The sequence below is a fragment of the Mastomys coucha genome, unplaced genomic scaffold (assembly GCF_008632895.1).
Source record: "Mastomys coucha isolate ucsf_1 unplaced genomic scaffold, UCSF_Mcou_1 pScaffold23, whole genome shotgun sequence".
Classification (NCBI taxonomy): Eukaryota; Metazoa; Chordata; class Mammalia; order Rodentia; family Muridae; genus Mastomys; species Mastomys coucha.
In genome coordinates this window covers 111,986,813-112,002,221 of record NW_022196906.1, presented here as the reverse complement: position 1 = coordinate 112,002,221, position 15,409 = coordinate 111,986,813, and positions in this window count along the sequence as shown.

Here is a 15,409-nt window from a genome sequence, read left to right as displayed (position 1 = left end):
GACCACAAGGAAGCAGTGAGCAGAGGGACAGTGTGGAGGGAGCACACAGTAGGACCACAAGGAAGCAGGACTGGGTGAAGGGAGCACGCAGGGGCCTCAAGGCTAGTGAGTTTACCAGCAATCCTGGACATCCTTTGCACTTTGAGGTGTATAAGGCAAGGTGTTGATGTCTCCAGCAAGGTCACACGGGGCTGAGCAAAGCCCAGGGGCCCACCCGTGTGGAAGGGTTTGTTACTGACCATGGACACCGACTGAACCAGTTTCCCTCAGAGGGCAGAGGTCATTCCTACAGTGAGCTTTTCCTCATCCTGTAACCGCAACCAAAGCACTTCTTATGTCGAATGTGGTTACCCCGAGTCCTCTTCATCACAACCTATCATCTTATGCAAATGGCCAGGGCATCTTCCCTGTGACATTGACCTAGTGTTCTGTTATTCTCATGGATCATCCCACCAAGAACCCAAAATTACTCTGAGCTTCTCCTCTCAGAGTAAGCCTGACTGTGGAGTCCCAGGAGCAGACAGCCCGCTCGATCCAGTCTTACCAACCCATCTTTTCACCCCTGATCTGCTCTACCTGACTTTCGTGAACACCAGGGATTCTTTCAGGCCATCTGCTTCTTTGTGCAGTAGTGACCACTTTCATTCACTCACAGAGTATGTGCTGAGCTCTAGCTCTTCCCTGGGGATTTGAACACAGGACGGTAGACCAGAAACAGCTAAGGTGCTAGCCGATGTAATAAAACAAAAACAAAACAAAACCGAAACCCCAACTCTTACTTCACTGCCATGAACAAGAATGCGTTTCCTGATGAACATGTACTTCTGGCTTCTAGGAAGAACAATGCAGGTGTAGGGTGAGGGGCATTGTTCCACACAGTCATGGCATGGGATCCACATTTGAGAGGCTCTGCCATTTTGTACACATGGAATCCCAAAAGGTCGGCAGGGCCATGGCAGGTGAAAGCTGAGTGAGCCTGGAAGGCACAGGGCCAGGGTGCTGGCAGCCAGCTGTGGGTGGCTGTGTGCCTCCCTCCATGCCACATGCATGCCACTGACCTCACTTGGATGTGGATGCCGGTGAGTGTCATCTCTGACTCCTTCCTGGACATCACTATGCTCTGGGAGAAGGAAGCAGGACACTGGCAGACTGCTGGCTGGTTTGCAGTACTTCACCGTAGTCAGGACCCCATTCACAGTGCCAGTATTTGAGGCAATCCCCAACCTGCCAAAAGCAAGTGTGTCAAGGGGACACGCATGAATGTTTTCTGCTGCTAAAGGCTCACCGAGAAACTTCAGTGAGCAACCCACTGGCGATGCACACAAAGAGCAGAAAAGACTCTAGGCAGTAAGCGTAACTGTATTTTATAGTTTCTTTTTATTAAATCATTCAGTTATTCTCTCAAAACTCTTCCATCTTGACTCTGTTACCTCAGTACCCAGGGATACATAAATAAATAAATAAACAAACAAATAAACAAATCTGTTGAAGACATCTTTGTTGAACATCTGCTGTGGTGTTTAATTATATGTTAACAGAAACGCATTAATGATTTCTGCAGTCTTAAAAACTGTTCATCATGAAATTGTGTTGATCAAGTTGTATTATAAAGTTTTTGTCAAGAAGAGGGGGGGTGGGGAGAAGAAGTTTCCAACTATCACAGGAACTCTAGGTCCTAATTAAGCAATCAGATTCGACAAAGTGTGTATTAATGTAAGATCACATACCCTCAGGGCACTGAAAAGACGAAGTCTGTTCTCTGAAAGTCAATTACAATTTCCAGTGTCACAGCCTCCCTGTGAAATGTCCTGAATTGTAACTCAAGGGATCGCTAGATAGAAGGACAGCTTCCCATCTTGAACTACATACAGATGTGAAGCAGTTGCTCTATACCTCGTCTTACTCTATAACAGTTTGGACTGGTTTTATTTTTTAATGTAACAACATAACTAATTTTTTAATATCCTCTCCTATGACACAGAACACCAGACAATAGCACTTGTCAGCTAAATGCTGACATATCAAGAGATGGAATATGTGGAAGACAACAGCAGTGCTCAACTGGAACATGAAGGTTTTGGAGTGTGTGTGCATGTGTGCGTGTGTGTGCATGTGTGTGTGTGTATGGGTGTGTGTATGTATATGGGGTATGTGTGCGTGCGTGTGTGTGTGTATAGGGTGTGTGTGTATAGGGTGTGTGTGTATAGGGTGTGTGTGTATATGGAGTGTGTGTGTGTGTGTATAGGGTGTGTGTGTATAGGGTGTGTGTGTATATGGGGTGTGTGTGCGTGCGTGTGTGTGTGTGTGTATAGGGTGTGTGTGTATATGGGGTGTGTGTGTGTGGTGTGTGCATGGTTTTTTTAGGGGGTGTGTATGCATGTGTGAGCATGTGTGTATGTCTGTGTATGTGGTGTATATGTATGTGGTGTATGTGGTATATGTGAGTGTGTATGACTGAGGTGTGTGTAGTGTGTTTCTGGTGTGGTATGTATGTGTGTGCATGTGTGTGTATGTGCATGTGTGTGTGTGTGTGTGCATGTGTGTGTGTGTGCATGTGTGTGTGTGTGTGTGTGTGTGTATGTGTGGTGAGGGTAGCAGTGTATTTGGCAGTCCCAGTTACTGGACGGCACCACTGGCTCTTAGAGCCAGCGCCAGGGAGGCCAGTTGTACTGCAGTGTGTGAATGGACTGGTGTCATGAAGGACTTCTCTGAAGCTCACCGAGCTCTAGTCTCTCATCAGCCTCCAGGAGACTCAAACACCTTCCCTGTCAGCAGAGAAGCTCCTCTCTCGTAAATGAGCATGAAGAATCTCTTCCTAGTATCTTTCTTTGAACGCCATAAGTAGCTGCAGATGACTTTAAAACGCCTATCTGATTCTCCTGCCTCCACCTCCAGAGCATCACAAGTCCTGGTGTGCACATGGCATTGGGGCTGAGTGAGGGTACAGGGGTGAGATGATCCTGCAAATACAGAATCAGTAAATAGCAGAGGAAACATTGGCCCAAGTCTGCCTGGGCTTAGAGTTAGGTTGTTTGACTACGGGGCGGACTGTCACCCTGCTCTCAGAGCAACCCAGGGAAGGCGCCACTGTGTGATTGCGCTCCCACTGCTTCCACACCACAAAGCCAGACTCCCAGCTTCAGGTGAGGAGAGAAGCCACCTAAAACATGCTTCTCAGATGATGGTGGACAGTAGAGGTCAAGATACAGGCAGAATCTAATCCGTAGGTGAGCACTGATCTACAGATTTCTGAAGGAATTAAAGACCTGGGAAGAGAGGGCAGGGATGGCTCCAGTGTGAGAACTGGAGTTCAGAAACTTAGAACATATATATAGCCTGGAGACAGTGGTGCTCCTTGCTACATGTCCCAGTATTCTGGGTTCTCAAATGAAACACACACATTCAGCTTTTATATTCTGATGTCTTAGGCAGCTCAATGGCCGGGCTGCCTCCTAACCTCCACGTGGCTGCCTCCTAACCTCCACGTGGCTGCTTCCTATCCTCAACATGGCTAATCTACCTCCTTCCGATGGGAATGGCAACCTAGCTTTAATGCCAGCCCTCAGAAGGCAGACTCCTGGAGCAAGATGGCTGACAGACTGGCAAGCTCTAGGTTCAAGTGAGAGGTCCTACTTAATGTATAAGAGAGTAGTTGAAAAAGTCACATAATGTAAACCTTTAGCCTACACTCACACAGAGAGAGAGAGAGAGAAAGAGAGAGAGAGAGAGAGAGAGAGAGAGAGAGAGAGAGAGAGAGAGAGAGAGACCGATAGACACAGAGAGAGATGCAAAGATCTAAAGATGAATTTCAAATCTAAGTGCATCCAAGTTATAGAAAATTGTTCATTTTCATGGAATTAAGTGATTTTGGAATGGAAGGTACAACTTTTCAACTTTGTCATAAATGAAGAACTAAAGAAAGCACTATAAAAAGAAAAGACAGGAAAACACCTACAGGATAAGAGCAGGCTCAGGCCGAGAGGTGGCTGCTGCTCTGGGAAGACTAAGCGTGACTTTGTTTTCCCAGAATCCATATCCAGTGACCACTCACAACTACTGTGACTCCCGCTCCAGGGATCTGATCCCCTCTGCTGGCCTCTGACGACACCTACACACTAATGTGCACACACAGTCTCTCTCAATCTCTCCTTCTTTCCCTCCCTCTCCCTCTCTCTCTCTTTCTTTCTCTCTCACATATGTACATATATATGCACATATACATTCACATAATCTGTAAAAATGAAAAATTAGTAAACATAATGATAATATATAGTTATTGTATACATGGTTTTAGAAATATCACTAATATCCCCAAACAAATAGGAAATACTTCACAGGGAATCTATATTCATGTATTAATCTTATACATCATATAATAATAGCACATGAAATGAAATACTGTAAGTCAAATATAAAATCATTATACATTTAACAACAGCATACTAAAATGAAGATGATATAATTTATAACCCTGTATTCTAGCTAAAACATTATATATAACATTGTGTGTGTGTGTGTGTTTGTGTGTGTGTGTGTGTGTGTGTGTGTGTGTGTGTGTGTACTGGGCTGTGGAGAAATACACACAGGTACGGCTTTGTGGTTGTGATATAAACCAATCTGATGACCTGGTGAGATAACCTAGAAACTTTCTTTAAATATTACTAAGAATTTCCTGGTCTGTGACCAAGCACCCCCTTAGGCAAGGGTCCCTACTGGACCAGCTTCTCCCACTCTGGAAGTAAAGCGCAGAGTCTGTGCACAGGCAAAGTTTTTGCCCCCTGCGTAGCCAGCAGCCTTGGTGATTATGTCTCTGAGCCAACCCTTTATATTGTACTCATGCTGTAACGGATTCAGAGATATGAATAAAACATCTTAATTTCCAGGTATTGCTTTTTGAATTAACATTGGGACAGAATGTCTCAGAAAGAGGGGTTTTTCTTTTTTCATGGCACGCAGCTAGCTCTTCATGGGAGGATGGAGCTTCTGCAGCCAGGCTTGTTAAAACTCCTCCAGTGCCCATCTGATGCACGCTTATTTACAGATTGTAGACTAAAAGCTCTTTTTTTGCCAGTTTTCCTCACAAGCACTTATCTCGGCGTCCTCATTAGGTGGGTTTTCGCCTTTCTTTTTGTTGAGGCCTGGCCATGCCCTTGGTACACGCTTTTGTTCCTTGTTGCAAAAGGAATGGTTTTAAAGGCGCTCTCTCTACCAGGCCCACCTCGTTTTTCTTTTTTCTTTCTTTCTTTCTTTTTTTTTTATATCCCTTTTGTAATTAGCCTTATTTGAGGACCAGAAAAGCAAAAGACTGGAAAGGAATACAAAAACTACTGAACAAAAGCTCCGGTGTTCTTCCCCAGCCATATGCTGTGGAGCTCATGTACAACCTGGGTCAGATGACTTGCATATATGCCTTTAAAATGAAAAGAGAAGTGGAGATTAAAAAAAAAAAAAAGAAAGAAAGAAAGAACTAAAGAAAGAACCCAACTTACTCAGCAGGCGCACTGCTATAAACAGGCTCCGAGAAGATGTCACAGTCGAAGGAGAATAATGCACCTTACCTTCCTTGTAAAAGTAATTCGCATTGAAACTGAAGAGCTCGATGAGGCTGATGCTGATGACAATTGCTCGCACGATAGCCATTCAAACCCGCTCAATATGCACTGGCTCTGACCAACAGGAATGAGAGCAACACTTTCCTTTTTTTTTTTTTTATTTCCAGACTCATGCTCTGCCACCCTAGCTACAGGCAGCTAGGACAGTTCCATGGTTTCCTTCCAAAATGGCTCATTAGGGACGGAGAAGATGGCCCAGTAGCAGAATACTTGTCTTACAAACATGAGGACCCGAGTTAAAAAGCAGAGCTCGTGGGACAGGGTGTGGTGGCATGCACTTGTGATCTCAGACTGGGGAAATGGAGACAAGCCCGTCAGGAGCCTACCGGCCAACCAGCCCAGCCTCAGTCAGCCAGTGCTAGGCCAGCGAGCAGTAGGAGGCCTTGTCTCAAAAGAAAACAAAACACACAACCAAAAACAACAAACCAACCAACAATGCATTGAAGATGTATTGAGGAAGAACACCCGAGACTAAACTCTGGTATGTGCATGCACACACCCACACACATGCACACATAGACACAAATGCACACACACACACACACACACACACACACACGCATGCACATGCACACTGAGACACATGCACACATATACACTAACAAACACATTTGCACGCACAGCCACATACACATGAATCAACACACAAGTACTCACCCACATAAATTCTTACAGCAACTCTGATGCAGTGTAGACAAGGTTTATGAAAACTAGCAAGGGGTGGGCAGTCAGTACGGATGGCTAGCCTAGGGGTGGGTAGTCAGTACGGATGGCTGGCCTAGGATTTCAGGGGCAAAAGGAAGAACCCATGTATTAAATCTAGAGCTGAAGCAATCAAAAATGACTCTGGCTTCTGTAAGCTGCACAACTAGGAAGTATGGCCTTATAGCCAACCCTTCTTTCTTCCACTCTCTGCTCCTCTGAAGACCTGCTGGGTTAGAAAACACTCACCCACCCACAGAATAGCCTTCCAGGAACTAGGTAGTCAGGAGGAGCAGGTGGAAGTTTGCTTTTTGAAGTGGCAGATAAGCACCCTCTTCCCTCCCTACGTCTTGTCCTATAGATAGGGTCATCTCTTCCCTTCAGGTTTTCTTTGTGTGTGTTTGTACACACAACCAATGTAGTCAATGCAATGGAATTCTTTCAGGGAGCAAGGGTGGATGGCCAGTGGTGCCCTCTTCACGAGTCCATCAAATAGCTCAACACTTACGTTAGGTAAGTGCTTGTGTTTACTTTCTCACTCACCTTGGGTGGATAACCCATTGGATTCAGCAAATGTTTGAATAGTTACTCCAGGCAAACCTGCCCATGTGCCACTGAAACCCCAAGCTGAATCAAGTAGACATCCAGTTGTTAGCGTACGTCTCTGCCTTTTCTTTGATGTCCATGGTTACCGTAGAATTGGGCACATGGCTTGTGTTTGCTAGCTAGCATGCCCCTCCTCCTTTCAAGGCTGTAGACTTAGGACCAATTATCCAAGAGCAACCCATTTGCATTTCCTTTGCAGCTTTATAGTCATATTTACTATTAAGGATAAGGTATAATTCCAAAAGTATAAAGGGTGTATTTTTCACTTAAATGTTTCCTTTATTATCAAACACAATTTGAGAAGGAGCTGAGCGGAGAGGTGAGGAGACAGTGAGGGTCTGGCCTAACTGCGTGACTGCCGTAGCCTCCTGCATGGACTGAAGCATCTTGCTCAGCGTGAGCTCTGATGGAAGCCTTTGCACCTGGATGAGCCTTGACAACCAATCCTCCAGTCCCAAGTGAATGTGAAGTTCCAAGAGAATGAGTGTTGTTGACGTGGGCAAAGCCATGTCCAGGACCCTGGCCTTAGATCCATGGGAAAATGGCAAACTCCCTGAACACTGCTCCTGTAGAGATTTTAGCTAAGCATGCCTCCTCAATCCACTGTCTACTTGTCTTTATATAATAACTCTACCTCCTTTCTCAGCTCTGACACGGTAACAGAGTTGACCTCTGTTCCGCTGTGTCCAGTAAAGATGCTGAGTTCCTGAGCTGCTGTGTTTTCTTCAGCAGAGAGCCCCGACCACCTGGTCCACTGTCTGACAAGCCTGTCTGACAAGCCTGGTCCACTGTCTGACAAGCCTGTGTGCTTGCCTTTTCTACATTCTCCCAGTGATGCTGGACAGGCAGTGGTTACATAACACAGGCTGAGCAGTTCCCTTGACAGCAAGATGAAGACAACAGGGCTGCTGTTCAGGAGAAAAACCTAGCCCAGGGCTTAGCATGTGTAACCACTCTTTCATGACATGCCTAGTCCGGGGCTTAGCATGTTCAAGTGCTCTTTCATGACATGTCTAACCCCAGCTTAGCATGTACAAGCATGCTTTCTGTCATCATCTTTACTACTGAACCTTGAATAGAAGACTTGTCATCCAGGTTAGTGGACAACATGAGATGAGAAATGACCTCTTGGAAGATATTTTTAGACATGTAACAAAGCAGCCGAGCTTTTATTATATGCAAATGACACTTGGACTAGGGCCAGTCCTCCTCAGAAAAGGAAGAAATTATGAAAAATCAATCTTCAGGCTTTAAAACCATTCAAAAGGTCATTGCAGCAGGTCATCCTTCCATGAGCCTTGCCGTCATGATGTGATGTTGTGATGTCATGACATTGTGATGTTGTGATGTCAAGCCGAAGTATTGTCCTTCTTCACTGTGCTGTCCTGGCAAACCATTGTCATGCATGGTCCCTTTCTTATAACCCTTTACCACGAGCCAAAGGAGATATATTTCTTAAATGTTGCATTATGTTTTATCTATTTATTTTGTGTATGGGTAAGGGTTTTTTTGTGTGTATGTGTGTATGTGTGTGGGTGTGTATGTGCATGTGCCATGTAGAGGTTAGAGGTCAACTTGCCAGCATCTGTTCCCTCCTCCCCTGTGGCTCAAGTAATTGAGCTCAGGCTCGAAAGTGTGGAGGCAAGCCCCTTCACCAGCTAAGCCACCTTGCTGACCCGAGGGGAATCTATTCATTTATTTTTCTTTTTAAAACACTGCAGGAAAAACAGATACTAATTACAACAAGTATAATCTAAGTCAAGCAAATGTGGCAGCTCGGGAAGGAGCAACCTTGTCCATTGCCCATCTTGACCTGCAGAGGTCACCCCCACCCCCCAACAGTGTAGTTGAAAGTGTAGACCATTGGGAATGTGCCCTCCCTCTCAGAGTACCTCAGACTTTAGCTTGCTCTGTACATAACAAATACATTTTTTTAATCATATACAGGTTTTTTTTTTCTTTTAAAAAAATCAGATGTGATCGGTTGTCTTTTAAAAATAGCCCAAGCAGTTTCTATGTGTCAAGAAATATTTAAATGGCCAGGCAGTGATGGTTGTCCCAATTCTGATATAGGGTACTTACTGTCTGGTTTCTCTGTAAGACTGGTGAGGGATGGTTGCTGTGTATATATGAGCATATTCTTAAAAAGAATTAGGGGAGGGGGATTGTAGCTCACATGATAGGGTGCTTGTCTTAGCATTCATGAGGCCCGGGGTCAATCCCAAACACTGCACTAAGCAATTGTGGTATCACATCACTATGATCCCAGCTCCAAGATAGGGAGGCGCTACTTCAAGGTCATCCTCCTTGACTTATGAATCTTGAGGTCAGCCTAGTGTGTTTGAGGCCCTGTCTTAAAAACCAAACAACCCAGCCAAACAAACAAGAGAGGAAGATGGGGATTAGAAACTTGCCAGGCATGGTAGTACACATCTGTAACTTTAACACTTATGAGTTTAATATCAACCTTAGGTACATACGACATAGTGAGTCTGAGGCCATCATGGATGATGCGTTCCTCCCACCCCCAGAATTAGGAACACAGTTATTGGTCTAATTCAAGAGAGTGACAGGTTTATAATCATTTCTCATTATCCTTTGAGATTACTATATATATAACACTCCTGATTTTGGCCTAAGTACCTGTTTTCACAAGGAACCACAGTTTCAGTTCATACCCAGGCTGTTTCTGGAGCCATATATGAGCGTCTGTGTGCCCTAAGAAAACTGTTTTCCAAGGAGAGTCTCCCAATAATCTAATGCTGACAGTAGTGAATTCAAGCAACAGCTGACCGCACACCATGAGATCCACTAAAATCTGACAGCAGGTGCATTCACCAATTTTGACCATAATGATAGCAATAAGGAGACTTTCTGTTATGGGGGCAAGAGAACAGATATTTGGCACTGGGCACAGGAGAAAAAAAAAGGAAGACCTTTAAAACAAGTGCCACATGTGGTGGTGACTTGTTAGATGCTGAAAGCGTTCGTCTCGGCACTGCTATGTGCATGGCAGGCTCTCCTGACATCCAGAAATTGAAAATGAATCAGAGGGTGGTGATAAATCCTGTGCTGATGCCTGGTGTGTGGAACCGTTATATTTTTAGGATAAAGGCAGAGATGCAGAAGAAACCAAGAGAGCCCCGAGTGGAGCAGAAGCACGGAGAAGGCTGGACATTGTGTTCTTTCCACTCTCCAAGCAAGCCCTGTGTGGTGAACAGCATCCCAAGTGTCAGAGTACAGAGCCTCACTCAAAAGACATGGCCCCTTTCTGAGGGAGTTGGTACTTAATTTTATCTTTTATTTTTATGTGTGTGCGTGCATGTGTGAGAAAAGGCCCTGTACATGTGTGTGTGGAGGCTAGAGTCAATATCAGCTTCTTTTCCTCTTTCTTTCCCATGTGTTTCAGACAGGGTCTCTCAGTGAACCTGGAGATCACTGATTCGGCTGAGCCCGCTGGCTGGAGATCACTGATTCAGCTGAGCCCGCTGGCTAGAGAACACTGATTCGGCTGAGCCCGCTGGCTGGAGATCACTGATTCGGCTGAGCCTGCTGACTAACCAACCCTGGGGTCCTTTAGTCTTTGCCTCCCCAGTGCTGAGATCGGAGACACATGCCACCATGCCTGGCTTTCACATGGGTGATAGATTTGAACTGAAGTCCTCACGATTGTCTAGAGAGTTCTTTACCCACTGAACATCTTCCCAACTCCCAAAGAAGCTAGTAGTTTAGCAGAAAAAAAACCAAACAACAAAATATAACACATCAAGCAGGCAATGATCACAGTGTGTCACTCATACTACCGTGGACACAGAGGCCACCAGGGAGGGATGGCCACCAGGGAGGGATGGCCACCAGGGAGGGATGGCCACCAGGGAGGGATGTCTCCTCACACCGGTAAGCCCAGGAACAGGAAGGCGGGAGACAGGAGAGTCTGGGACTATAACATCATCTTCATAACCAGTTTGAGGCCAACCTGAGCTACATGAAATTTTGTCTGAAAAAAAAAAAGAAGATAAGGAGAAAGAGGAGGAGAAGGAAAAAAATTACTTCTATTACAGAAGAAAAGTTTGAACTAAAAGTCTAAAAAAATGAGAAAGAGGGAGAGACAAAGAGAGAGAAGAAGGAGGAGGAGGAGGAGGAGGAAGAGGAGGAGGCAGGAAGGAGGAGGAGGAGGAGAAAAAGGAGGAAGAAGAGAAAGAAGAGGAGGAGACAGGGAAGAGGAAGAGGAGGGGGAAGAGGAGGGAGAGGAAGAGGAGGAGGCAGGAAGGAGGAGGAAGAGGAGGAGGAAGAAGAGGAGAAAGAGGAGAAGGCAGGAAGGAAGAGGAGGAGGAGGAGGAGAAGGAGGAGGAGGAAGAGGAGGGGGAAGAGGAGGGAGAGGAAGAGGAGGAGGCAGGAAGGAGGAGGAGGAAGAGGAGAAGGAAGAAGAGGAGAAAGAGGAGAAGGCAGGAAGGAAGAGGAGGAGGAGGAGGAGGAGGAGAAGGAGAAGGAGGAGGAGGAGAAGGAGGAGGAGGAGGACACTGAGCTGAAGAATCAGCAAGATTACCAGATCAGTGGTCAAGAGGAGGGAACAGAGAGAGTGGAAGGGGGTGACCTCAGAGGAGTGACCATGGAACAAGACTCACCGCATGCTTAGCCTGGTCCCAGATGACCTCAGTTTTAGCTCGTGAGTGCCCTTTAGCCCTGTTTCCTTGTTAACAGAGACCATTTTAGAATCTTGTTTTAAGATGCTTCAGCTACAATCTGAAGATGCTCTGTAAGGTGGCTATAGGGCCTGCCACACCTGTGTAAGGCTCTGGCTCCGCAGCTGTGTAAGGCCTGCAGCAGCTGTTTAAGGTCCACCAAAGCCTTCTAAGGCCCTGGCTCCAAAGGCCTTGCCCTTCTCTCTATATTGCATCATCTTGGAGCCTGCAAGAGTTTCCCTGTCTAGCCTCATATCATCACATCCCTGCGATATTTGATGCCCATAATCAGCTTTCTCTGACATAGAAATCAAAGTAGTCCAGGTTGACCTTAAACTTGCCATGAAGTTACTTGAAGATGGCCTTGGACTCCTGATTCTCCTGCTTCTGCCTCCCGAGGGATGCGTACTGGAACTACAGGCATGTCACCATGCCTGGTTTAAACAGTGCTAGGGAACAAACCCAGAGCCTCATGCATGCCGGGCAAGAATGCCGCCATATTCTCAGCCCCTACAGCAAGTTTTAAATAGTAGTCTTCAATGATGTTACCTGGGAATGCAGTCCTACCTGACAAGTGATTATGAACTCACACTGACACTCTGTAATTCACTTTGAAACTGTTAAAAACAACATATTCTACCTCTAGAGTGAAGCCTATAATGACACACTGGAGTTTTCAAATGTTCATTAGAAGGAGATTCTTGCAAAATGTTTGAAAGGCTCCTTTTAAAATGAAGTTGGGGGACTGGAGTTGGAATGGGAATCCCGTGTGAGCCGCTTCCTCAACAGCTTCCTCCCTCTGCTGCTCAAACCCTCTGCTCTTCAGTGTCATAAACAAATGGGAAGTTTAAGTGACTAACAGGTGAAGGAAGAAAACCTGTCTTGTAACCCACTAAGGAGTAAACGGAGTCACCCACCATCTCCAGCCTTCACTGTAGGTTGTGTTTTTTTTTTTTCAGTTCAACTATTTTTCTGTCCTGAAAAATCCAGCCAAGCCTCACTGTTCCTGAAACAGACATTTGCATAAGTCATCCACTCCAGCGACTCCAGCAAGTGATCTGAATCTCTGTGCATCCTCATCGCCTGGGAGGGACGAGGGAGCAGGACACAGTCCCAGCTCTAACGGGGCTGAACACTTAAGCAGTCGGTGGACTACCTCACCCCCGGCTCCCGGATGGCCAGCTCATTGACACAACCTGCTAGTCTTGCTTCTGTGTTCACATGTTCTGTGTGCAGGACGTTCTCCACGTGGTAATCCTTTTCATAAGATGGCGCCAGACATGTTTGGTGAAAAGCTCCATCTACGCCCCAAGATCTCATCTTCCTAACCCTGACCATGTTGTGAATTATACCTGCAAAGACTCTATTTCCCCAACCACCCTTTTACATGTGAATTTGGCGGGACTGCCACTCAGTCCTCACAAGACATGACATGAGTGGTCTTCATTTTGTGTTGTGTATACCTCACCCAGGCGATGCACTTTCAATCTTTCTAGCTAGAGAAGAAAAAAAAATAAGGACTTTGAAAAAGTTCCCCCTGGTTGACATTCCTATTGTAAACCTTGTTCGAACTTAACATAGCTAACCTTCTGGGTGTGGTGGTACACACCTTTAATCCCTACGCTTGGGAGGCAGAGGAAGGAGGACCTCTGTGAGTCTGAGGCCACTTAGTCTATTTAGTGAGTTCCAGACTAACTGAGACTACAGAGTGACCCGCCAGCCCCCGCAGAAAAACCTATCTAGCGTTGTAAAACAGCCAAACCAGCATGGAGCATTGGAAGGCGAACTTAAATGCAGAAGACTGATGTGGACCTGCCTGAAGGACCACACTCTGCCTTGGCTTGTTTCTAGAGTTGACATTTTTGTCCCAAGGGCAGCCACAAACACGGATTTCATTCCCCAGATTGCTGCTCCTGGGCTGGAACAACTGTTAGTGTTTATGAGACGAGTGGTTTGAAGGCTGCATTCATTTTAGATTTGTCTGGGGGCCAGCACTGATGTTCTAAAACTTTGAAGATGGAATTATGGATGTAGCAAAGCATGCTGCTGGCGGTGGCAGATGCCGCCAGCTTCTGCATCCCGTTTTTCTCCCTCTGTGCCTGCGGCTCTGCTTCAGGGCTTTCTGAAGGCCTGCCTTTAGGGAAGGCTGGAAGTGAAGGGGGGTGAACACCAGTGGGAACGGCCTTCAGCCAATGGTTGATGAGGGTTGGCAGGTATAGCTGCTGTGACTTCTTCACAACTGGGTTAGAAAATGTCTACATTGACCCTCAACTCCAGGCTGTGTGTCTAGTGAACTCACATTCATCAGCTATATGAGGACTCACTCAGTCTGCGAATTGATCGACTCCTTGATTTTAAGTCAAGGTCACAGGTATTCCATCTGCCTCTGTAGACAAAGATGACCTTGAGCCTCCTACCTCCACTTCCTGACCGCTGAGATCACAGACATGTGCCACCACACCCAGTTTATGAGAGGCATGGTAAGCAAGCATGCTCCAAGGCGCATCCCAGCTTCCGCAAGCAGATTTGGAGAGTGCTCTTTGTGAGTGCGGTTTCCCTCTTGCCACTTGCTCACTGCCACAGCATTTCCTGACTGCCTCTCCCAGGTAACCAACCCCACATTGCTTCAGATTCCACTTCCCAGTAGAACATCGGCTTCCCCAAAGCTGCCTCCTTCTGATTTGTTCACTAAAGTCCGTTTTCTTCCCCCAGAGAACTGTGGATTTCAGAGTCTGTCTTACATCCCTGGGAGGGTCTCAACTCTCAGTCCTTGCAAAGGAGCTGTGAAAGAGAAAGAACATTTCTTTTTTAATCACATATACCATGTAAGCTGTATACCAGAGCTTAGATGTTATCTTCTTCTTCCCCCCTTAGGTAAAAGGCCCAAGCTGGTGATGTCAAATAAAATCAACTGGAAAAACATCTGGAAATCTGTAACAATAAGAACCTCTTCAGATGGGACAAAAGCACGGTGACATTTGCCACCATAACAGAAAGGGTGACATGTATCCTGAGAACCTCTGCAATAATATAATTCCAGGGAAAACTAATTACATACAGAAGGTGCAGGCAAGGGCACCTCTGTGCATGTGTGTGTGTGCGTGTGTGTGCGTGTGTATGCGTGTGTGTACGTGCATGTGTGTGCACGTATTTGTGTGTGCATATGTGTGTATCTGTGTGTGTGCATGCTCATGAGTGTGTTCGTGTGTGGGCGTGTAGGTAAGAAGTCAACCTCAGGTGCCTTCTGCAGGAGTGGTCTACTTTGTTTCCATAGAGCCTCTCATTGACCCAGAGCTTGCCAATTTAGCTAAAGTGGCCAGTAAACCCCAGAGGTCTGTCTTGCTTTGCTATTCTAGGACTGGATTATAGTCATATTTTTTCGTTTCTTTCCTTTTGCGTGGGCATTCTGAGGATTGAACCCAGAACCCCATGCCTGCATGGCAAGTCCCTTACCAACTGAGCCTAGGTCTAGTTTTGACCTGTCCCTCTCCCTATGGGAGACAATAAGATATGATGTTAGTATATCAGACAGGAGCATGGCTAAATGTAAAACTATACATATTTCTCTTCTAGGGAGCAAACTAATGCCATAAAAATTGAATCCTGGAGGTGGCAGGTGCCATCCCTGAGCGTCTTGCAATGGGCTGTAGTAGTTGGAGTGAGCGTATCTTCAGCGGACTGTAGTGTGGGTGAGTGTCTTGCAATGGGCTGTAGTAGTTGGAGTGAGAGTATCTTCAGCGGACTGTAGTGTGGGTGAGTGTCTTGCAATGGGCTGTAGTAGTTGGAGTGAGCGTATCTTCAGTGGAC